At 42.6% G+C, this 25066-nt stretch overlaps 1 long non-coding RNA gene across 15 annotated transcripts in view; it reads left to right on the top strand.

Moving 5' to 3' along the window:
• Window positions 1-219: 219 nt before the first annotated feature.
• The window catches only part of LOC120375535, a 40064-nt gene continuing 15217 nt past the window's right edge, over window positions 220-25066 (top strand). For 2 of the 15 annotated variants that reach the window (XR_005586631.1, XR_005586634.1), the window contains exons 1-2: window positions 1263-1721; window positions 3084-3149. This is a non-coding gene — a long non-coding RNA (uncharacterized LOC120375535). The other 13 variants (XR_005586644.1, XR_005586642.1, XR_005586636.1 and 10 more) reach the window with 12 other exon arrangements.

Here is a 25066-nt window from a genome sequence, read left to right as displayed (position 1 = left end):
GTTGAGGGAGCAAAGACTGTATGTAAATCCTTTAGTGGGGATACCATATCCTCAGATGGCACACCTCCAGCCTATCTGCTTCCTAAGCCTCCTTCTGTGCAGCCCCGAGGACAGGGAAGGGCATGTCAGGTTAGGGAAGATCAGTGGCCAGAGTGCAATGCACTCAGCTATTGCTACCTCATAGTTGGTTGCTTAGTAACAGTTGCCAGTTGGTGCAAACTTGATTGGACTACAGGCTGCTTTAGCCTGAGCAAGGGTTGAGTTTCAGACAGAGTTAGGGAGCCCTTAGGGGATAAAGGCCCTTTAAGGTAATCTGAGAAGCCAGTTATCCCATTCCAGGTGTCTGGAATAACCATTGGGAGAGAAGCAGTTGGTCCTGGGGACAGTCAGGCCTGGATCCACAAAGGGACATAGGCATTGTGATGCTCATCATTGGATTGCCTAATTTGTAGTTTCCTAGGAAATCACTGGAACAACAATGCGATCCACAAAAGTTAGGTGCCTAAACTTCCTATACAATGAATGGGCAGAGAGAGGCACCTTATAGGGTGGTATGCAAAAGCTATCCTGGTAGGTGGGAAACTGCCTAAACCAGCCAATGGGAAATGCCAAAGAGAGGGGTATACCCTAAGCCCTGCTCTCTACAGAGATGGCTGCCTAAATCCAGACTGCCTCTGAGCATGCCTATTGGATGCATGTGAGATAGGCAGGCAAATGCCTATCTTCCCCTTGTTTGTGGATCACTCCAGGCTTAGGAGAGAGATAGGTATCAGGACACCTGGAGTGAGGCAGCCTTGGGCATGCTCAGAGGCAGAAACACAGGTGCCCAGGGAAATTTAGGCACTGAATGAGTTTAAGTGACTACAGGATTAGGCAGGAGTTTTGTGGATTGCAGTGGAGCCTAAACCCCAGATTTAGGCACCAAGTCTAGAGTTTAGGCACTAAAGTACAGTACTTTTGTGAATCCCACCAGTGTCTGGGAGAGGGAAGGTGTAGGGAAATACCCAGACCACCACTGCTCTAAGGGCCTGGGACTGGAAGCCTTGTAAAGTGGGTGGGGCAAGACTCTCTTCTCTCCCAACCAAGCACACATAGGTGTCTGGCATTACTAGACCCACCTGGGAAAGATTAAGAGATTGATGACATAACTGGGAAGGTGGGTCAAAAGGAATGTCTAAGCCAATCAAGAGAAAGATGCTGCAGGGAACTCGGGGGCCGGGGGAATGTCAGCCACCACACAGCCCCAGGAAGGTAGGGCTATGCAACTGCTAACTTGAGGGGGTAGTTTGCAGGCCAGAACTTAAAAGGACATAGCTTTGAGGTGCTGTGAAACCCCCCTGAATTTAAGCCGTGAAGAGCTGGAAGGCTGTTTAATGAACTAGACTCCAAGAGAGGGAAATATTGCTTTAAAGACTTCCTGTTGTGAGTAAATTTCTTCAGGGGATTCATAGAGAAACTGAAGCAGGATGTATCCAGGGCTACCCCAGGCCACAGATGGGTGCCCTGGAATGGCACCATCTACTGACCCATATCTGGTTCCCTCAGAGCCCATCAGGGAATTTGGCTTTTAGTCTACATCTCCTTTCTGTGACTTGATTCCTTACTTAATTTAAGGACTTCTTATGGTCAGAAATGAAGCATGCCCATACCATTATAAAGAGACTTGCCTTGTTCAAAAGAGAGTACACTGGGAAAAGTGCACATTTTTCAAAATTAAAGAGGTGAGTAGTAGCATTTATCATGAATATGTCCAAGGCACAGATAATTAATAGAACTGAAGTAGCACACAGCCTTAGAATTATATCTGTATAGTCAAATTATAGTAGGTGACTCCCACTTAATTACTGTAGAATTTCAGTTGCTTGATTTAGTGGAAATTTTTAAAGGGGAGTTATTAACTATATAAAAGAATTCAGAGCTCTTTTCCCTTAAAGATAGGCTCAGCCACTTTGGAGAAGTGTAGGTATTTCTGAACAGAGATGTATTTGCCATCAGCTGCAAACATTTCACTATGCCCTACTGACAGGTCACAGAGTTCAGGTTACTTTTCTAAATGTATTTAAAAAATTCCATTGTAATGTATTGGCTCATTTCAGTGACAAACACAGAAAACGACAAAATTTCAATAATGTTGACTTTTTCCTGCAGATAATTGTTTTTGAGAAAGGGCCATCTTTTTAATGATTTTTTTAAAGTTAGACTACCTTCAACCAATTCTAGTGATCAGACCTGTGTGAACTCTGTTTTCATTAAGATGTTCACAAGTCAAGCTTTGCAGTGAAGCTAGCAGGCAGCAAAACTCTTCAGGTTTGTATTTAGGTTCAAGTTCAACAGCTCAAACCTCCTAGCAAATGTCCCCTCTCCATTCTAGGTATCCCTGTAACCTCCCCAAGGGCTTTTACAGAGGTACCAGCAAACTTCTCCATCATCTGTTTTTGCATAGGCCACCATTCAGGGCCACTACCACCCTCTCAGAAATCCTCAGGGTATTCCATCAGGCCAACACGTGATCTGAGATTCACATGCACACATGGCAACAGGAGAGAAAAACTCACTCTCTCCAACTGTAGCATGCTCTGCATTGAGCCCAGTGGGAGATAGCACCCTCTAAGGCAGGGCCCTCAAATGTATGGCCTGCAGGCTAGATCTGGAGCACAGAACAGTTTCATCTGGCCTGTGGGATTCCTGTGAACCTTTGGCCTTGCCTGCATGTCCCTGAAGTCTGCACAGGGTTGTGATTTATAGAGGATGCCAGTCTGCTGTGCTCTAACTCCCCCTGTAGTCCCTGATAAGGTGTATTGATGTCCTGTTTCAAACAGGCCTACATCACTGCACAGTAAGGAACATTTAGTGTGCGCCAGCAGGGTCTGTATGGGGGAGTTAGAGAGCAACATACTGGTGCACTCTACAAATCATATCCCCATAGTCCAGACTCGAGCACAGCAATTCAGCAAAACTTCGTGTGCAGGTGTAGAACCATTTTGGTTGTATTTAAGAGGCACTGGAGTGATATAAATCTGGTAGGAGCTGGTATGTGTCTGGTTGAGGGTAAATGGCACTGAAGAGCACTTAACTGTCAGCAGGAGAGTAGATAGCCCAACATGGCAAGTCAGAGAAAAGGAAACTTCAAGATAAGTCAAAGGACAAATGTAAGTAATTACCAATGTGGTTTATCTTTATCTATTTTAATAACTTTTGCTGAATATGGCCTGCACGGAGTGGCAGGGTATCAGATTAGGCCCACCATATGAAATGAGTTTGACATCCCTGCTCCAAGGTCTAGTGCAGTAGTTAGGATTCCATATCAACAGTGTGGGAAAAGGAGAGCGGCCCATAATTTTTAGCACATAGTTGCTAGGGAATCCCATTGCATTTCATAGCTGCTACCTTAAGCCTAATGGGAGCTTCCTGCTCCTGGGCTCAGAGAAAAGCTGAGTATGGTAGGGGGAACAGAATTTCCCACTCTCCCAGCTCACGTAGCCCTGAAAAACAGAAGATGTCTCTCAATGTCCCTGAAGACTTCAGGAAGGAACCACCCAGGAGGCTGCAGGAGGGGAAAGGAAGCCAGCAGGACCTTTCTGCTGAAATCCTATGGTGCTTAGAGCTGTTACAAGGTTTCTTGGGGGGGGTCAAGTCAGGAGAGAGATGGAAATCAGATGAGCAGAGAAGTCATGGATTTCGTTACTTCTTCCTGTCTCAGAATCATAGTGAGCTCCACATCCAGGCTCATTTTGAGAAAATTTAAGATTCCTAATGAACAGTTCATCCAGCTCTATCTAACATTAATAAGTGAGTGATACATTCTTATTAGGAAATGAGTTAACAGTTAAATCTTTTGATGCTAGGAGATAGGAATAAAATAAACACGGATTAACCAGGCCTGATTGTAATCTGTATTTAATTGACTCACATTTTAAATATTTGCACAGATTAAGCAGCTGGCGCACTGCCGCAACATTTTTTGTTCTCATCTATGGAAGCATGTAAAATCCCTATGATGCTCAGGTCTTAACTTCTGGATGCCGTCCACACCTATACTGACAATATTTAGTGTGCATAAATGTTAAAGAACAAACATCTTACTTAAAATCACTATAGCAGGCTTTATTTACTATACTTTGTCATCAAAGGCTGAAACATTTTGAAAGATGCCAAAGCAGAAGACTTTTTAGCATTTTATTCTTGTGATTTTTTTCATCTGGTGGTGTTGGTGCAACATATTGGCTTCATTTATATAAGGTAGTGTGCAATGTATGTTACCAGATAATAGCTGGCTCATGGAGAATGTTAAGAAACTAGCTTTTGCTACCACTCGTTGAGCTCAAGCTTAGAGTCTGTGCTTTAGGACCAGAAGTAGTGGTCCCAGCTCCTGCCGTGTGCGCCTGTGAGTTAGATACAGTGATCGTGTTTGTTTGACAGTAAATCCTTCTAGTTCTTTCAGCACATCATCTCAAAATATCCAGCCGTTTCCCCTCTTGCTCCTTATGACTTAAACGTCTATTTGTTTATCTCCTACCTCAGTTAGTACAACCATTTCTTCTCTGTCCTCCCTCATTCCCATCTTGTCCTTTGGCACTCTATAACAATCTTCTTCACCTGCTCATACCATGTCACTTTCTTCTTTCAATTTCTCCATTGGTTTCTTCTCACCCATTGCATACAGCACAAGCTTCTCATCCTTGTCATCAAGGTTGTCATCAATAGGACAAGAAGCAATGGGCTTAAATTGCAGCAAGGGAGGTTTAGGTTGCACATTAGGAAAAACTTCCTGTCAGGGTGGTTAAGCACTGGTATAAATTGCCTAGGGAGGTTGTGGAATCTCCATCATTAGAGATTTTTAAGACCAGGTTAGACAAACACCTGCCAGAGATGGTTTAGATTGTATAATCCTGCCATGAGTGCAGGGGACTGGACTAGATGACCTCTCAAGGTCCCCTCCAGTCCTATGATTCTAAGCTTCTATAGAAATCTACTCTCTATATCTCTGCTTTTAATCTCTAGCACTATCTCTCTCCAACTCCCACCCCCTCCCCAGCCAGCTTCACTCTACAAATGTATCTTTCCTTGAATTTCACTTTTTGTCTCCTCTTACTCCTGTCTACAATCTTTTTTTCCATGCTTTCCTTATTCCTAGACCACCCTACCTACCCCAGTACAAAAGGCCACCACTACCTCTTCTTTCAAATCTCTCTTCAAAGATTACTTTTTCCTCAGATCTCACAAACATTAACTCATGCCAGTGAAAATGCTGTTACCCTCCCCCCACCACACACTAATATAGATAAATGAAAAATATACCCTCACACCAAGACAGAACCTTTCTCTGAATCTCCCAGGGCATTTTGTGGCATTGGCCTATGTAGGTTGTTTCTCCTCAGGGCAGGAACTGTGGGTCCAATCCTGCTGCCATTGACTTCAAAGCTATAGGCTTGGTTCCTGTGTCGCTTTGTGTGGCTATGTCTATACTGGAGCTGGAGGTGTGATTTGCAGCTCAGGTAGATGTATACCTGCCAGCACTGAGCAAGCTAGCATGCTAAAAGTAGCAGTGTAGTCACAGTGGCATGAGCAGTGGGACAGGATAGCTGCTGTAAGTACGCTACTGCCTGGGACCCTAGGTACTCAAGGCAGTTTGTCTGTGTAGCTGCAGCTATGCTGCTATTTTTAGCACTCTAGTTCGATCAGCACTGGAAATTGCACCTCCAGCGTTGACATGTCTTGAACAGCACTGAGTGGACAGTCAGTGTTTAACAAATAATAGTAACTATCCCCTCCTCCCAGCTTCTTCTTTTGTGGACATTGCCTAGCACTTCCTGCAACTGTGTACTATTCAAAGGCCAAATACACCATGCTTGCAGCTTCTGTAGATTGGACAATATATTGAATATAGAGGGTGAGTTCACAAAACAGAAGGCTCCCACCATCACTGATAGTTTTTAAATGAAGATTGGATGTTTTTCTAAAATGATCTGCTCTAGGAATTATTTTGTGGGAATTCTGTGTGGCCTGTGTTATATAGGAGGTCAGACTAGATGATCACAGTGGTCCCTTCTGGCCTTAGAATCTAAGAATTGTGAATCATAAAGGAAGGGAGCTCCTGACAGAGAAATGTTTCCCCAGCACATGTTATTTTCTTGCATCAGCTTTCAGACTTCAGAAGCTCACTGGCCTGAATTGTTTCATTAGTGCTCTGATGAATACCTGCTAATAGGATCCTAGGACTCAGAGATGGAAAAGACCAACTCTATCACTGAGTCCACCCTCATACAAATAGAGGTTATGATCCCGTGGCATTTCAGATATTAAAATTATCTTATGTTTGATCTTCCTTCTCTGAAAAACTCAGAATTGCTTATCATGGTAAAATGTGAATTATGTAGATAGAATAGCTGGATTTTCTACAACTAGAATGATAATGGTTTTTTTTAATTACTGCGGGGGATTTGTGTGATCATCTCACTGCCTGTGTGCACTTTTCTTTTCTTCTTAGATGATAAACTTCCCTTCTGTTAAAGGTGTGAAAAATATGTTGAAATTTGAAAAATAAAGATTCTGGCTGTCTTTGAAATGTCTGGAAGCCCTCCAGCCAAAAAATCAGGCTGAGACTTTTCTGCAGGCTATCTTGGCTGTTGGAATGAAACAACACAATTAAAAATATAATGTTTTAGACAGTTTTTAATAGAAGTTAATTTCCAGCACATGGGGCCAGGCAGCAGGCCCCAAGCAGTAAAGTACTCTTTGATCAGTGATAAATTAAAGCATGATCTGGGCTCCACATATCCCAGCAGGCTCCCACAGAGTGAGATTAAGGCAATACATGGCTATAGGCATTTCACCATAGGAGGTCCCTGAGGCTTGCCACTGCTTGCAGTGCTGTTGGCAGAGGCTACCTACATGAACCATTTTCTGGTCTAGTATAAAAAAAAATTAAAAAGCCTTCCCTGTCATATTGAGTCCACTGGAAAGCTGTTTTCAAGAGTGGACATTGCTTTTAATTTACATCTGTTTCCTACTGCCTGTTTTTAAAAAAAAAATAGAAAAAGAAAAAAGAGAGAAAAAGAAAACCTTCTCTGGGAATCTTGTGCACCTCTCTGAGTCTATCTGTACCCATTCCTTTTGTCTGTCTCCAATAGAGTTCCAGGGTATCACTTGTAGAAACAAAGGGGTTTACTCATTTTCTGCAATGGCAGGAATTGAGGCCCAAACTGACTAATATCACTGACAGCATAGGTGACTGCTGAGTGTAGTATGCCTTCGAAAAATAGCTTCCTGGAGGCTCCCAATTGGACACCAGCTGAGACTGCTGGGAAGCTGGAGAGCTGTGTTTGTAGCATCTCTTCAGCCAGTCGTTTGAAAAGAGGAGGAATTCCCATTGGCCACCAGAGCTGCCATGAGTTTCAAAAACATTCATTGAAACACAATTTGAATTTCAAAGCATCACCAGTGGCTGCTGCATATTGTTGTGCACTGCAGCTCTGTCCTGGCTACCTCAATAGATGAAAGGATACCATGGAATAATATCCCTCTGGCATACCAGTTAGTCAGGAGCCTGTCACGTGGGCAAGGTGGAGCCTAGTGTTGAAGGTGGAGCCTACTGTTGAATGAGACACCCTCTCAGAATGAAATGAATCACTCAGTAACCTTGTTTGGGCCTACATATTTATCTACCTGTCTGTCTGATTACATAGCATGCATCACTGTGGTACCTGAGTATAATATGTAGAGCCTTGGGATGAAATCTTGAAGTCAATGGCAAAACTCCCATTGACGTCAATAGGTCCAGGATTTCACCTTTGGCCTGCAACGGGAACAGGGCTATAGCCTTGAGTAACTTTGCAGCAGCAGTCATGGAAACAAAACATAATCATTTCTCCCCCCCCCCCCCCGATATTATTTTCACAAATCAAACTACAGAATTGGGATTGTGTGTGTTACCTTGCATCACAACTAACAGAGTGGACATTCATTTTCATCAAGTGTACGGTTAAAAATCTCGCCTGAATATTCTAAACCTTCCATCACAGCGTGTGCGTCCCTCTCCCATCCAGTGTCACAGACCAAATTAAATTGTGACAAACAACAACAATGTACCTGACTTCATATTCCTCCATGGTCTCTTTCCATCACTCTTTCTTCCTCTCACTTTCACTTTGGATTAGAAGAGAGATTTTGCAGTACTCCCTACTGACCCTTCTTTTAAGCTTGTGTGATTCCTTTAGTTCTTCAGGGGAAAAACACAGTCAGTTTAATCAGTGCATGAAGCCAAAAGTGTTGAATTGATGAGATTTTGACAGTATACTGTAGCAAATGTATTCTAAAAATGTTCACACTGAATAAACCACTCAGTGACCCCTACTAACTCCTGATCTTCTTTTCACCTACCCTCATCCCTTCACTTACTCTTCTCCTTAACTTCCCACTGTCCTCTGGCTTTTTCCCTCACAATACAAACATGCTTTAGTCTCTCCCATCTTAAAATCCTACACTTAACCTCACATGCATCTCCAGCGACTGTCACATTTCCCCTTTGTCTTGTTAGCCAAAAGGGCTCGTTTCCCCCTGGAGCTTACCTAATTACACCAAGGAGGCACGGAGACAGGAAGACGTGTACCACACCCTTTATTGATCGGTCAGCTGAGCGGGTGCTCCTCTCGGCTAGTGCCAGAGAAAGAGACACACCTTTCATGGCCAAGCGGCCTACCTTTATAACCGGTAACAAACAACTTAGCCTACGTTTGTCTACGTCATTTGGTTGACCTATAGACCCTGTACATGTATCTATTAGGGGATAATTGGATATGCAGGATACATATATCATTTTGTGGGGGCTACAAGATACACACAGCTGTTGAGGATACATTTGTCATTCTGAAGGGGAAACAAGATACACCCGTCGACCCTTTGTGCTATATACTTTGGAAACATTCATGGGAACACAGCTGCATATACTGGGGAGCCAACATATACTTGGGGAGCCAAATAAAACTGATAAGCAAAATAGCTGACATAGGTAAATACACGGCCTTCAGTCTAATGAGTTCTGTAAGCTTTCCAACACGGTTTGGGCAAGCATAGCATAACTTTGGTTCACTCAGGCCTAATACAAAAAGGCTTAATTAGCACTATGATTTTCCAACAACTCCCCCCTTTGAGAATACTCACCAAACCTTTTGGCTGAGTTTTCTCACTTTGAGGCCAACAAAAAAAAGCAATTAAGCTCTAGGGAGCTGGGGTTAATAACGAGGGGGTATTAAGTCCCACATGCATCCTTCCCATGGACCCAGCAGGATTCGGTATGTGGGAGCCCACACCCTAACCGGTCCAAATGCTTGGAAGGAGCACTGTAAATGTACACACTTCCACCCAGAAAGTGTCCAAGTATGTCTTCATGACCACAGATCAGATGGTACTCCTGATATGTCTGTAAGGGCAGTGGGTCAAGTCTGGTGCTCAAGATCACTCCAAATGGCCATCAGCTGGTCATTCAGGAAATCCTGAAATTTTAAACATACTAGATCCCACTGCAATGCCTTCCCAGCCTCAGTGATATTCAATACCATCTCTGTCAGTAACTTCTGGGTTATAGAACTAAGGGTGGAAATGACATGTAACTCACCAACTTCAGCCTATACTTGGGTTAGCTGAACTTCAGAAATAAGGCTAGTGGCCCTTTCTAGTCGGCCCAATTTCTTATTATGTTCTTGGCCTTTAAGAATATTCCAAATGGCTGTTACACTGTTAGCCCTTGCCCACAGGGATCTGCCCAATTTCTTCTTTTTCCAGAGGAAATAACCCAGGCTCTTTGTTGTGCTAATCTAATGGCAGCCCCTTGTGAGCAATCTGGGTATGTAAAAGTGATCTGAAAACTGGATAAAGGCAATGTCATTTAAAATCCAATTAGGGAGGGCAATACATGCTGAAAGATTTATCCAAAACACAGGGCGCAGCCTGTAGAATAAACCGCAAAATCCAATTAATACCACATTCCCAAACATGGGTCCCACAAGTTGTTGTTTTTTTCCTGCCAGTGTATAATTCCTCGGGTTTCTTCACCAGGGTCAGTTCTCAATGTCCTTTCTGGTCAGGAATTCCTGGACTTTGGCGATGTCAGTGAAATGAGTGTTTTTTCTTCTTTCCCCAAACAGTTGTAGTTCAGCATTCTACAGGGGAGGGATTAGGAATACACCACCCTGTAATGGTTTTGCTTCTTTTAGAAAAATTCAAAGGCACGGTAAATTTGTGCATGGACAAGGGAGAGGTTCAACCAGCACGTCACCTTGTCCTTTTTCCCTGCTGTCCAGAAGCACAATAGAACTAGAAAAAGAAATAGGCTAATCATCAGTAGGAAAATTCTTCTGAGGTGGAGGGGTCTTTTTGCAGTGAGAATCCTGGGTCCAAGCAGTCAGTCTTTGGCACTCCACAGCGGTGTCGGTAGTCAGCAGGACTCAATAAGGACCTTTCCAGCATGGAGCCAAAGCAGTCTTTCGTTGGTGGACCTGTACATTGATCCGGTCTCCAGGTTCCATGGAGTGGCAGGGCTGCTAGGGTCTTCGGTAGTGCGTCTTTACCTGTGTAAAAAGGAAACCTAACACATTGCATTAGTGTCTTTGCAGATTTTACAGCTGGTTGGGCATATTCAAGCCCCCCTTTTCTGGTTGTTAGCCAAGTGTCCTTGAACGAAGTCAGTGTATCTTTTTTTTTTTTTTTTTTTTTTGGACTGAGCTTGCTAATTAAAGTTTTTCTCAGTTAACTCGTTCTTTTTCCTTTTCCCCTTTTTGGCTTCTTTTTTTTTTTAACCTACAAAGAAAACTTTTACTTTTTACTTATACACCTTTTGTTAACAATGAACACATACACATTGCTGTTATACAGTACATTAGTCTTATTATTTAATGTATGCCACATATACCCTTCTACTAAAATAACCTTATTACAGAGCTTTGGAACAACAAGCCAGGACAAGCACATCCACTTTGATGAGTTCATTGAATACAACCTCTAGTCCAATAGCTTCCCACCATCCCCAGCCCTCTGGCTAGAAATCTGAGGTAGCCAGAAGGATCCCATGTACAATATGGGGAGTGGGTTAACTTTTTATGTCCTTGCTTCCAAAGACTGTTAGTATGCAATTTGGCCAATGCAGTTTTTTTCTTTTACTTAAGAAAATACATAAGACTTTAGTATATCACATTTTTCTGATGTATCCAAACACTTTGTATTTTAAGTTGAACAAAACAAATATCTGCATTTCAATTCAAGCCTTCTGCTTTATTTCAAACCAGACCATCCCATGAAAATATTAAACACAACAATTCTGACCACGAGACAAACACCACAAGACAGAACATAGAACACAAATCATAATTTTTACTCTGCCAGTAAATCATGGTATGTTGTATGCTGTTTAGCTGGCATTAGTTTTCACATTTTTCCTGATGTATCCAAACACTTTATATTCTAAGTTGAACAAAACAAGTATCTGCATTTCAATCCAACCCTTTCACTTGATTTTAAACCAGACCATCCCATGAAAATATTAATCACAACAATTCTGGCCACAAGACAAACACCACAAGACAGAACATAGAACACAAAACTTAATTCTTTACTCCATTAGTAAATGCATGGTATATTGAATGCTGTTCAGCTGGCATTAATTTTCTTTGATTATCTGAAAGACAAAAACAGAGGTCTGCCCCTTCTGGGCAGTCAATTATTACTTAAAATACACAAATACCTTTATTGATTTCAGACAACACAGGGGAATTACCCCATATTTTCTTGTATGTGTTTCATAGACAGCCCAGATTTCAGTGGCCTCTACCTTATCAGTTAAATAATTTGCATTAATACAGATGCTTTCTGGCTTGCTTTTTACTTTTAACTCCTGCTTTTAAACACTGAAAGAAAACATCACCACTTATAGTGCCTTAGAGCCTAATAAATTTTCATTTACATAGCACTGTATACATTCTTTAGCTAATTCAACAAAATTGTTCATAGCCAAATGATTGCAATCTAATAATTTCTTTGCCTGAATTTGCCAAAAACTTTTCTTTTTAGCATTTTTACAAAGTTCAACTGCTGTTCCCTCCAGCAACTACAGAGTTAACTCTTCACTCTCCTTTAAATCACTTGCTCTTCCCTTAAATCACTTGCTTTGTCTTTCAACAGCCACTTACCAATTCAAATCGCCATTCCAAATATCCTCCTGAGTATTTGAAATCCCCATGCTTATACTCACTTACTTCTTCCTTCCACTAGACCCTCAAAAGTTTCCAACCTGTTCTCCAAGCTCTCTGTCTGTTGCCTGCCCGCCTGGGCCCAGTCCTTTTTTTTTTTTTTTTTTTGCTGAACCGTTTCTTTCATGGGCTTCTGCCCCCACCCTTCTGGTCTTTTCCCTAAAACATTTTATTCACAAGACTACCCGAGTCCTCCCGTGTGAGGCTCGCCACCTGGGCAAAACGCATGGCCCACTGGCGTTTAACTATTTAATTGCCTCTTGTAGCAAACACACTGCTGTTACGGCATATGCTGAGCGTGAATGGTTACATTTTAACAAGTCCCTGAAGGACTGGTACTTGCTTAGCCAGGGCTTCCTTTTGTAACTGGAAGTCCTGTCTCAAGGCCTGCAACTTGCCCTGGGCGCAGGTTTGAGTTGCTGCCTGGTTCATGATCTATGCTCTTAATTGCTCAATTCTAGTTATCAAATACACATTTTTTTTCCTTTTCTCCAACTACTCTATTGCCTAGTCCTGCTATGACTGGGGGTAGATCCACCTGCCACCCTTCCTGGTCAACCAGGGTGGAGAGAGGAATGCTAAACCCTTCTCCAGTTCTCAGACTTACTGCAGCTGAGAATGGGCACACCTTTAATTATGCAATCCTCAACATATAACACCAACAATACCAAACAAAACAAACATAAAATAACAAGGGTAAAACAAATAGATGGTGTGAATTCTGCAGGGCTCCCCCATTCTCTATTGCTCACCAAACTGTGACAAATTTCTGTTACCAATTTATGCCTCATGTCAGGTGATCAAACTGACACTGCAGGACGGTGGGGGAAGATAGAGAAAACACACCATATTACCAAATTTTAAAGCTTCATTACAAATAATAAAACAACAATGGAGAGTGTTGGGAACGCTTCCACATCACTCAAAAAAAAATATAAATGCCCCATACTTACACATATCCAGACTGGCCACGTCTGTATATAACATTCAGAAAAGGGGAATAGGTGGACGGGAGATTATCCTGTATACAGCTTGTTCAGAATTTCCAACATGCTTCCGCTTTTGGGAGGGCTGTTCTTTTACACCCTGGAATCTCCTGCGGTGTCTCTTTCAGAGATTCCTGTCCAGGTCAGCTACCTGTGGCTTCTCCAGTGTCACCAAGCCACACCAGCACCGGCATCCGTCACAAAGTCAGACTGTTGGATCTCACCAAACAGTTAAGCTTTGCAAATGTAATCTCAGTTCTGTAACTTGTACTGCCTTTGGTTTGCCTGTCTCTATTTTTCCACAGCCAGCTGGGGCTGAAAGCAGTTTTTCTTTGTACTTAACATAGTCTGTACTGATTCTTGACCTTGAGCATAAAACAACTTTCTCTTTTTATCTCTGGGCGAAGCTGAGTTTTAAATTAACCCGTTTCTAGACAAATTGCTCACACTGTGTCAGAGGCTTTTCTTTAGTGATTAAAAGCTCCTCTGAGATATATGATCTTATCTAGATTAAAGGTACCTTTTAATGGGCATTGTTTAGATAGATTTTCACGTGTGTGAAAATTCCAATCCTCTAAATACCTGCAGGTTTTAGGACCATAATGTACGTACATATAATATGCTGGGGTACCCTTAGGGGGTGAGGTGGAATGTTTAAACTGTCCCTTACCCATTTTCTACTTACACACGCAGAGAGGGTGTCCTGTCCGCGCTAGCGGCTCATAAACCAAGGATCTCTCCCACAGGGTACCCACACAGGAGAGACTAACGAAGATGACCACGACTCTCCCACACCTCCCCTCAGCAAAGAGCGTCGGCCAGTCTCCGGGAGACGGCGTCGCCCACTCCGATCGCATCCAGTGAGACGACCAGACTGTCAGTAGCCCACACAGAAAGGAAAGGGGGGAGAGAAGATGGGTTCACACACTCCTAGACCCGGTTATCACAGTTTCGGCTTCCAGTACATCAATATAACGAAAAACAAAAGTACCCCTACCAGGAATAAAAACAACAGCATAGTAGTCACATTCCCATAGTCGTTCGGCATGGCCCCGAACTAGTGGAGTTGACAGAATTATTCATTAGCCATGGCTGTACCTAGGTATCTTAACCAAAAACCTGTTAAGGGCCCAAGGTCCAACCCGCACTTCGGGGGCGTTAATCCTCAAACCCAGGAGGTAACGCACTTACCACGCCCGGAGTGGCCGCGTCTGGCAGGTGGACTCCCCTCTTCTGGTACTGTCTTGTCTCCGTGTCGGTTGGAGTTCTCTATGGAGGGAGCGTAGCCGTCCTGGCCGATTGCGGCGACCCGGAGCTCGAGCAAACCAATAGCTCAAGGTGGCCACTCTCCTGAGCCGTCCTCGGCCGCCGGTCGCGCCCCCTACAGGGAGAGAAGTCCCATCTGGAGTCGCCATTTGTTAGCCAAAAGGGCTCGTTTCCCCCTGGAGCTTACCTAATTACACCAAGGAGGCACGGAGACAGGAAGACGAGTACCACACCCTTTATTGATCGGTCAGCTGAGCGGGTGCTCCTCTCGGCTAGTGCCAGAGAAAGAGACACACCTTTCATGGCCAAGCGGCCTACCTTTATAGCCGGTAACAAACAACTTAGCCTACGTTTGTCTACGTCATTTGGTTGACCTATAGACCCTGTACATGTATCTATTAGGGGATAATTGGATATGCAGGATACATATATCATTCTGAAGGGGAAACAAGATACACCCGTCGACCCTTTGTGCTATATACTTTGGAAACATTCATGGGAACACAGCTGCATATACTGGGGAGCCAACATATACTTGGGGAGCCAAATAAAACTGATAAGCAAAATAGCTGACATAGGTAAATACACGGCCTTCAGTCTAATGAGTTCTGTAAGCTTTCCAACACGGTTTGGGCAAGCATAGCATAACTTTGGTTCACTCAGGCTTAATACAAAAAGGCTTCATTAGCACTATGATTTTCCAACAGTCTCTAAGCTCATTGAATGAGCTGTTTACAATTGCTGTCTGGAATTCCTCTCCTCATCCTCCTCTACCTCCAACACTGTCAATCATGCTTGTATTGAAATCTTGTCCTCCCTTGGTCTGTGACTGTCCTTTCCTGGTTCTCCTCCTACCTTTCAATTCACTCCTTCAGCATGTCCTTGGAGGATCCTCCTCATTCCACCTCCAACTTTCTGTGAGGGTTCTACAGGACTCTGTTCTTGGTCCCCTTCTCTTCTCCCTCCACCCCTTATCTCTGGGTAATCTCATCTGCAGACACACATTCAACTATCATCTCTATGCTGACAACTCACAGACTTACCTCTCTACTCCAGATCTGTTTCCTTCTGCCCAAACAAAAACCTCAGCCCATCTCTCTGACATCTCTTCATGGCTATCTTACCATCAACCAGGGGCGGCTCCAGGCCTCAGCACGCCAAGTGCATGCTGGGGGCGGCATGCCACAGGGGGCACTCTGCCGGTTGCCGGGAGGGCGGCAGGCGGCTCCAGTAGACCTCCCGCAGGCGTGCTTGCGCAGGGTCCGATGGTCCCGCGGCTCCGGTGGAGCATCCGGAGGCACGCCTGCGGGAGGTCCACCGGAGCCGCGGGACCGGCGACCGGCAAAGCACCCCCCCGCGGCATGCTGCAGTGCTTGGGGCGGTGAAATGGCTAGAGCCGCCCCTGCCATCAACTCAAGTTCTAGATGGCTGAAATAAAGCTCTTAGGGGAAGATTAAGCTGTCCCCACTACCTTTTTTTCTTGATCACTGTGGACATCATCACCATCCTTCCTGGACTCAGGCCCATAACATGGGCATCATCTTTGATTTGGATCTCTCCCTGGGTTCTCATGTCCAGGTTATATCTAAATCTTGCAGATTCTTTCTTTATAACATCTCTAAGATATGCCTTTCCTCCCTCCATACCGCTAAAACTCTCCTCATCTTGTGTCTTGATTTCTGCAACATTCTTCTCGCTAGCCTTGAAAAAATTCAGTCTTGTCCTTATATCCATTCGGAATGCTACTGTAAAGATCATTCTCTTTTTCTGCTGCTTGACCATGTCACTCCTCTGTTTGCATCCCTCCACCCCCACTTCTATACAGCATCCAACATAAGCTACTTGTTTTCACTTTCAAGGCCAATCCCCACCCTATGTCTCATTCACTATAGAGATGTTGACTCCTGCCTTTGATTGGCCCATGATGCCAGCCTCCATCACCTGCTTGTTCAATTTTCCAACAAACAGCTTCATGCTTTCTCCCATGCTGCCCCTCACCTTTGGGAGGAGTCCCTCGTAAACATTCACAGAGCGACCTCATTATTCTCCTTAGAACTTCCCTTTTCCATGATGCCTATTGTGGTTAGATGTTGATAGATGTTTGCAAGGTAAAGGTAATAGTAAGAAAATGTCAATTTCTTATTTGGGTTTTTACAAACTTGTTTGTATTTTTAAATATAGTTATCAAAATGTCCTAATAAAAATATTTAAAAATAACCAAACAATTTCAACAGGTTTCCACCTTTGGCTCCCAAACACAACCAAGTGTCATAAAAGTGTAGTACCCTCAAAGTATTTGCATAAACCTGTATTTAAAATTCATTTTGGTTTAATTTTTATTCTCTTTTATGTTATGACCTTATCTTTTAGGAGGGGTCAGTGTGTTCCTGTTATCCCTGGGGAATGTTTTTGTACCATTCTTAATATCAGGTACCACTTAATATCAGGATGTGTTTGCGTGAGCACTCTGTGACTAGAACTTCTTAGGAATGTATATTTCTGCAATATCAGCTCTATTCTTGCCAAATTCTATGAGCAGGTCCTGCCTCATACCAGGCCTCTAATACAAGGGCTTATGTCTCAGGATCTCTTCCTACTACACCTACAAGAAACTTGACAATGGTTAGGTCACTGATGGGCTGTTACAACTGCCCCTTGTGCTGGCCAGTGTTGTCTCATTGTTTCTTTGTCCTCCCCCATCTAGTTGTCTGTACCCATTAGATGTCTCTTGACTTATGCTTAGATTATAAACTCTTTGGGATGAGGACTATCTTTTTGTTCTATGTTTTGTACAGAGCATAGCATTATGGTGTCCTGGCTATGATTGAGGCCCCTAGGCACTATAATAATCCTAATAATCATACTAGTTAATAAACCGTATCTGTGACATGTATACAGTCTGAATGTAAATAGTCTTCAGAACTGACTTTGTGGTATATTTTTGACTATAGCTTGTTTGCCGCTATCTTTGGTTGTAAAACAAACATCTGTAGAGCTCTGTAAAGTGTGTTTGGTGCTGTAAAATCATAAAGGAGAACATGATTCATTTTAAGTAGGTTTAGTCTCAATTTTATCACATTTTTCTGGGAGAAAAAGATTTAAGAGCACTCTTTTTAAAAATGTTAATTTCTCGTGTTTCCATTCACCTGCCGACTTATTAGCATTGTTCGCAAGATGCCCGATCCAGCTGCTCTGTTCTTAACGTTATCTCTTCCTCCATTCCCTTCTCCCATTTGATGGTATTTTCCTTCCAGATAACATGTCTATATGATCACTGCCTTGTTTTACCCTCCTATTACATGATCCACCTGTTACCTGACAGGTTTCTTTATCTGAGCACTTTATTTGAAAATTACATTTTAACTGCTCCATTGTGCACCTGAGATCACTAATAATGACTGCTGTGGAACGTGATGTGCACCAGTTAGCTGTCACCTTCCACATAAATGTTATGCTCACAGCATACACACAGATGGTCAATAAAAACATAAAATACTCCTGCTGGAAGGCTGCACTATAACACTTTTATTTCTTAGAATTCGGAATGATAATACACAAGAACCCCAAACCAGAGAGACAAACCAGGCTGCTCGCTAAAACTGAGAGGTACCACTCACCTCAACCTTACTCTAGGTTGTCTGTCAGCAGAACTGACTGCTTCTAGTCCTGGACCATAGGTTTCCCTGCAGAGGTCCCTAGACTGCAAGCAGGAAAATGCCCTGAGCCTTTAAAGTGACAGTTTACTGTGATTTACTGAAAACTATTACAATTGTAAATATGTTTGCATTTCAATTATTGTGTATGTATTTAGTTTTTAAAGCCCAGTGGGATTATGCAGAATGAAAAGGGCTATAGAAATATTAATATTGATAATATTTTAATATCCTTGAAATCATCAAACTTGGTTCACCAGACATTGGGGAAACAGTGCATCTTTTTATAAAGAACTAAAATATATAAAGATACAGGGCCAAATTCTGCTCTTGTTTACAACGATGCAAACCCCACTGAAATTCCTAGGGTTGAAAAGGCATAAGTGAGAGCAGAGTTTAGCTTATTATATTTACAAATTATATTCATAAATGCTAGATGGTTGAGTAAGGTATCAGTTCATAATTCCTCCTGAAGCTATAGTATCTACCATAAATGCAATATACTACTTGTGCATATTATCTAAAATATAGAATATGTATATAGAAAAACTCAAAAGACATTGTTAAGGGAATTAATCCAATTACAACCATCTCTGGTAGTCACTCTTCCTACATTCCAGTCACAAATCAGCAAGGACTACATTTTCATAGCCCCTGCAGAGAGTGTTAAAATGTGAGATCTTATTTTTTCTGGTCTTCATTTTATTTATTTTTCAGAGTTAGATTGAGTTTAATATTGTTTATATAACAGTTTTCTTATAGCAGTACAAAGAACACAGGAGACCATATGACAGTCAGCCAGAGGCTGCTTTTTTCCTGATGGACATACAAAGTCACACAAAAATCAGTTCATTTCTGTATAGCAGGGAGGTGTGGAGTCTGCCTGAGTGATTGTATAGTGTGACATGTGGATGTTGTTGCATATGAAAAAAGGTTGATGATCTTGCTTTTCAGAGATTATATTGGTGGGCTTTGCACCAAAGCAACCTCACCTGTATTCTGACTAGGTTTTTGGTTAATGGGGATTTGTATACTGCAACTGCATCACATCCTAGTAAGTCATCCAATGAATCCTACTGCAGTTGATCTAGTGCAACTCCACAAATGTGCAGTATGTGCATTTTGTTTATATAATTCTGATTGAAAAGAATCCAGACTCCAAAAGCCGGTTACCTCCATCATATACGATTGTCTTCTTGTGCTTTTCTGTTGCGCTGTTTGGACAATTACAATCAAGATTTTGTGTAGCTGTGGGTGAAACTGGGGCGGGGGGGGGGGGGGGCAGAGGGGAAATGTGAAGATTTGTGAGAAATGTTTTGCCAGTCCATTTCTGGAGATTTCAAACCCACACATTTCATTTTCTGAAACATTTGTGGAGAGACTTTTTCCCCCAGGGAAATTTAAACTCAAAAGACATTTTGGGTGAGTGGTTTTTTTTTGCACATGTGAAAATCCGGGAAATCATTTAGGTCAAAATGTGTGAGATTTGATGAAACTCAGGTGGTGGTTACCCATGTCCATATAGTCTAGTGGATGCAACGCTGGCATGGAATCCTAGAGCTTCCTTTGAGGGTTCTACAGGATTTTTTATTTTTCCCCTCTGCTCATGACTAGCTTTTTTTACAAAGATTATTTAGTAGGCTAATTTCACTTAAGAGCTGCCATACTATGAGAGTAAGTCAACACTGCAATTCACACACACACATACACCCCCCCCCCCCCAAGTCTCAAAGCCCAGGTCAATTGGCTTGGGCTCCAGAGTTAAACTGTGAATGTTTACACTGCAATTTTTAGCCCCATTAGCCCAAGTCAGTTGATCCTGGCCGGCCATGGCCATGACACAAGTCTTTTATTCCCATGAAGATATACCTTTAGACTGATCTTTATGTCAGCTGAGATGGGAGATATTTGTGATTGCCACTTGAAGGGCTCAGGTGATAGTAAAATTCCTTACTAGGTGCTATATGTAGAAAGGGGGTTCATACCCACAAAAATTAGGAGTAGTTTGGAAGCAGGTGTTTGGTGATCTGGGTCTGGGATTGAGTCAGGTCCCAAACTGTAAAAGGGAACTAAGAAGTAATGGTAGAAAAGCCTCTTGTGTTGTTTCTTTATTTATTACTCACTCAAGATTGCCTTTGGTATTTGTTTCTTTGCTGAGGGAAAGCTACAAAAAATGAAATTACCCATCTATTAAAAAGATTAAATTTGCAACAGTCTATTTTTCAATCCAGAATTGTCATAAAAGTGAGATATGGTAATGACCTAACAGGTCACCTAATCCATCTTCCTGCTGATTCAGGGTTGTTCACTGAGGCATAGCTTCTTCTGGTGGTTTGTTCAGTCTAGTTTTAAATGTCCTAAGTGACCAGATTTCAATGCTTTCCTTTGGGAGATTATGACACAACATAATAGATCTCACCGAGAAGAAGTTTTTCCTGATACTCGTCCTATCTTTTCCCTGTCTTCATTTCATTCCATTACTACTAATTATACCTCCTTTTTACAACTCTACATTTCTCTCCATCCTTGGTTTTGGCACCCTTCAAACTTGTTTAGTCTTAACCATATCCCTTTTTTGATGTCTTTTAGCTAAATTATTTAGCTTGCAATATCTTTCCTCATGCATGAGTCCCTCTAGCCTCCTAATCTTTGTTGCTCTTCTTTAAACTCCCTCCAACTTGTCAATATCTTTCTGGTAATGTGGTTCCTGGAAAAGAAAACTCTATTCCAGATGTGTTCCCAAGAGAGCTAAGTAAAGCAGGACAATAATCTTCCTGCTCAGAGATATGATGCCCCTGCATATACAGACCAAACTTGCATTGGCCTTTTTTTGCCATCCCACTTTGCAAAACATGTCTGATTTGCTATGCCAAGATCATTTGCAGCATTGTTGCTTTGCTCTTTCTCTCAGGGAGTGTATATAGAACTATTTCACCTCCAGTATACCAGCCAGCATTTTTCCAGAATGAATCTGTCTGCTTTTTTCTGCTCAGTTTCTAATCTCACAAGGTACCTATGTAATATGTCTCTGTCCTCAGTGGTAAATGCAACTCCTCCTGTGCATGCCATTAGCATGCCAATTACTCCTTTTCCCACATTCATGAAGATGTTAAAAACACCAGACAATACAGATCCCTGCAGTATTGCAGGAGATAATTCCCCAGTTAATTGTCATATTGACATAGAGTATTCCTGTTTGTTTAGGTCTCTCAGGCAATTTTTAGTCCATTTAAATGTGGCCCTATCCAACTCAATTATGTAAGACACACAACTAATTGCTTTACAGATTTCTAAATATATTACATATACTGTTTTCTTCATCCACTCGTTTTTGTTGTTTTATCCCAAAAGAAACACATTTTTCAGGCCAGATTTTTTTCTTTATAAAACTGTTCTGGTTATTGGTCAAGGTTCTAACAAAGCAGTAGCCATACTATAGCACTTGCTAGTCTCATTGCGATCTTGGTCATGAGAATGAGGTTTGTAATCTCATACCTTCCCAGATAGACAGACGAATGTTGCATTACTTTGAGCTTTCTAATGTTTTATAATTTGATTGCCTGCTCACTGCATCTCCACTAGAAAACAAAACCTTATTAAAAAGAGAACTTTTACATAAAAATGAATGCATGCTGATATTTTTCTGTATGCCCTTTGCTATTACTAGAGAGATGTGTGTTTAGGAAAGGTTTTCTCCTGTCTGACCTGTGTCTAGTTCTGGAGTAAAGTCAGGAGTCCTTTTCTTATGACATCATAATCTGTCCTCTGAGAAATTATTGGATTGTTGCAAATTCAGCATTATGACTTTACTATGTCCTTCCCTTCCTGCTGGAGACAGGGCCGGCTCCAGGCACCAGCAAAGGAAGCAGGTGCCTGGGGCGGCCAATAGAAAGGGGCGGCACTCCGTCTGGTATTGGGGCGGCACGTCTGGGTCTTTGGTGGCACTTCAGCAGCTGATCAAGTACTCCGCATTAGTCTTCGGCAGCAATTCGGTGGCAGGTCCTTCACTCCGTCTGTTTTTTTTTCGGCGGCACTTCAGCGGGAGCTCAACCATTCCCCTCCCCCGCTGCTTGGGGCGGCAAAAAAGCTGGAGCTGGCCCTGGCTGGAGAATGTTTGTGTTGTGGGAGGTTTAGAAGCTCTGCTAGACAGAAACTGACTGTTATCCTGTTCCTGTAGGTTTTCTATGCCCTGCAGAAGTTCCAGCCCCTAACCTATCTATGCATTTCTAATATGTCCTCCCCATAGGTACAGGAAGAGCCTTACCAAGCTACAAAAGTCCCAGTCCTCTCTCATGTCTATGCAGATTATATAAGAACTCCATGGTCTGTAGTTCTACAAAGTTTATATTCCTCAGAAGGAGCTGCTGGGTCTTTGAGTTCAGCTTGCTCTGCTCCTGCAGATCTTATAATGGGGTTACAGAACCTATAGAGTTTAGTTCTGTGAAACTATTAATCGCTTGGTCCCCAGTGGTACTCTGCTTCTGCAGAATTTATAAACTTTGCAGACACTTGGACCCAGTAGGTGTGTCTGACCATAACTGAAACTCAGAGCAGAGCTCATAAACCAGATGCGAGTTCCATTGAGAGAGTCTGCAGAATTTGTGGAATCACTAGGGAGCCTGCCCATTGCCAGGAAAGTATAAAGCACTTGAGACTCCTGTACAGGAAAGCAAAAGACTAGAACAGTCACTCTGGGAGGGATTATCATATGTGCCTGTCATAAACATACAGCTAAGGGTAGCATAAAATCCCTCCTTTCCCTGTAAGGGGTTAAGAAGCTCAAATAACCTGGTTGGCACCTGACCGAAAGGACCAGTAAGGGAAGAAGATCCTTTCAAATCTTTGGGGGGAGGTTTTTGTTTGTGCTCTTTGTTGTGCTCTCCCGGCCAGAGAGGGACCAGGGCAGGAAAAAAACATCTCCTAAACCCCTACCTGAAATAAACATCTAAGAGTACAAAAATTGTAAGTAAAGCAAGGAAATGCATTAGATTTTCTTTTGTTCTAGCTTGTGAATTTTCCCTATGCTAAGAGGGAGGTTTTTTGTAACTTTAAAGTTTTGCCTAGAGGGTAATCCTCTGAGTTTTAAATCTTATTTTCCTGTAAAATTACCTTCCATCCTGATTTTACAGAGGTGCTTCTTTTACTGCTTTCTTTATAATAAAGTTTCTTCTTTTAAGAACCTGATTGGTTTTTAGTGTCCTAAAAACCCAGGGGTCTGGTCTGTGCTCACCTTGTTTACCTATTTGGTTGGTATATTATTCTCAAGTCTCCGCAGGAAAGGGAGTGAAGGGACTTGAGGGGGCATATTTTGGGGAAACAGGAGCTCCAAGTGGTCCTTTTCCTGAATCTTTGTTTAACTCACTTGGTGGTGGCAGCAGTACTCATCCAAGGACAAGGAAGAATTTGTGCCTTGGGAAAGTTTTTAACCTAAGCTGGTAGAAATAAGCTTAGGGGGTCTTTCATGCGGGTCCCCACATCTGTACCCCAGAGTTCAGAGTGGGGAGGGAACTCTGACAGTGCCTGTTCTAGGACTAGCTGGATTGGATGCTGACAAGGATTCCCAGTATAGGGTAGGAAGTGGCTCACAACCCTCATCACAACGCTGCTGGCTTTTTTTGTCCAATGGGTTGCCAGTGAGGGTCATGGCAAGGAGACAGTAGAGACCATGGAGGATGTCCTGGAGGATGAGGAGCATGTCATTTTGCACCTCTACCCAGAGGAGCCAGTTGAGCAACACCCCCCACCCCCAATGAACGGCCATACTGGGTCAGACCAAAGGTCCATCTAGTCTAGTATCCTGTCTCCCGACAGTGGCCAATGCCAGGTGCCCCAGAGGGAATGAGCAGAACAGGTAATCATCATGTGATCCATCCCGTTGCCCATTCCGAACTTCTGGCAAACAGATCATTTTTGTTGCCCTTTTCTGAACCTTTTCCAAGTCTAATATATCTTTTTTTGAGATGGGGCGACCACATCTGCATGCAGCACTCCAGATGTAGGCATACCATGGATTTATATAGAGGCAATCTGATATTTTCTGTCTTATTATCTATCCCTTTCTTAATGATCCCAACATTCTGTTTGCTTTTTTGACTGCCGTTGCACATTGAGTGGATGTTTTCAGAGAAATATCCACAATGACTCCAAAATCTTTCTTGAGTGGTAACAGCTAATTTAGACCCTATCATTTTATATGTATAGTTGGGATTATGTTTTCCAATGTGCATTACTTTGCATTTATCAACATTGAATTTCATCTGCCATTTTGTTGCCCAGTCACCCAGTTTTGAGAGCTGCTTTTGTAGCTCTTTGCAGTCTGCCTGGGACTTAACTATCTTGAGTAGTTTTGTATCATCTGCAAATTTTGCCACTTCACTGTTTACCCCTTTTTCCAGATCATTTATGAATGCGGAATAGCACTGAGCCCAGTACAGACCCCTGGGGAACACCACTATTTACCTCTCTCCATTCTGAAAACTGACCATTTATTCCTACCCTTTGTTTCCTATCTTTTAACCAGTTACCAATCCGGGAGAGAACCTTCCCTCTTATCCCATGACAGCTTACTTTGCTTAACAGCCTTTGATGAGGGACCTTGTCAAAGGCTTTCTGACAATCTAAATGCACTATATCCTCTGGATTCCCCTTATCCACATGCTTATTGACCCCTCACCTCAAAGAATTCTAGGAGATTGGTGAGGCATGATTTCCCTTTACAAAAACCATGTTGACTGTTCCCCAACAAATTCGTCAGACACATAGATGAATATATTTTGTTCTTTACTATAGTCTCAACCAGTTTGCCCAGTACTTAAGTCAGGCTTACTGGCCTGTAATTGCTGGGGTAGCCTCTGGAGCCCTTTTAAAAAAATTGGCATCACATTAGCTATCTTCCAGTCATTTGGTCCAGAAGCTGATTTAA

This window comes from Mauremys reevesii, linkage group 1 (genome assembly GCF_016161935.1).
Source record: "Mauremys reevesii isolate NIE-2019 linkage group 1, ASM1616193v1, whole genome shotgun sequence".
Lineage (NCBI taxonomy): Eukaryota > Metazoa > Chordata > Testudines > Geoemydidae > Mauremys > Mauremys reevesii.
The sequence above is the reverse complement of the archived record's forward strand: the minus strand, read 5'-3'. Positions and strand labels throughout refer to the sequence as shown.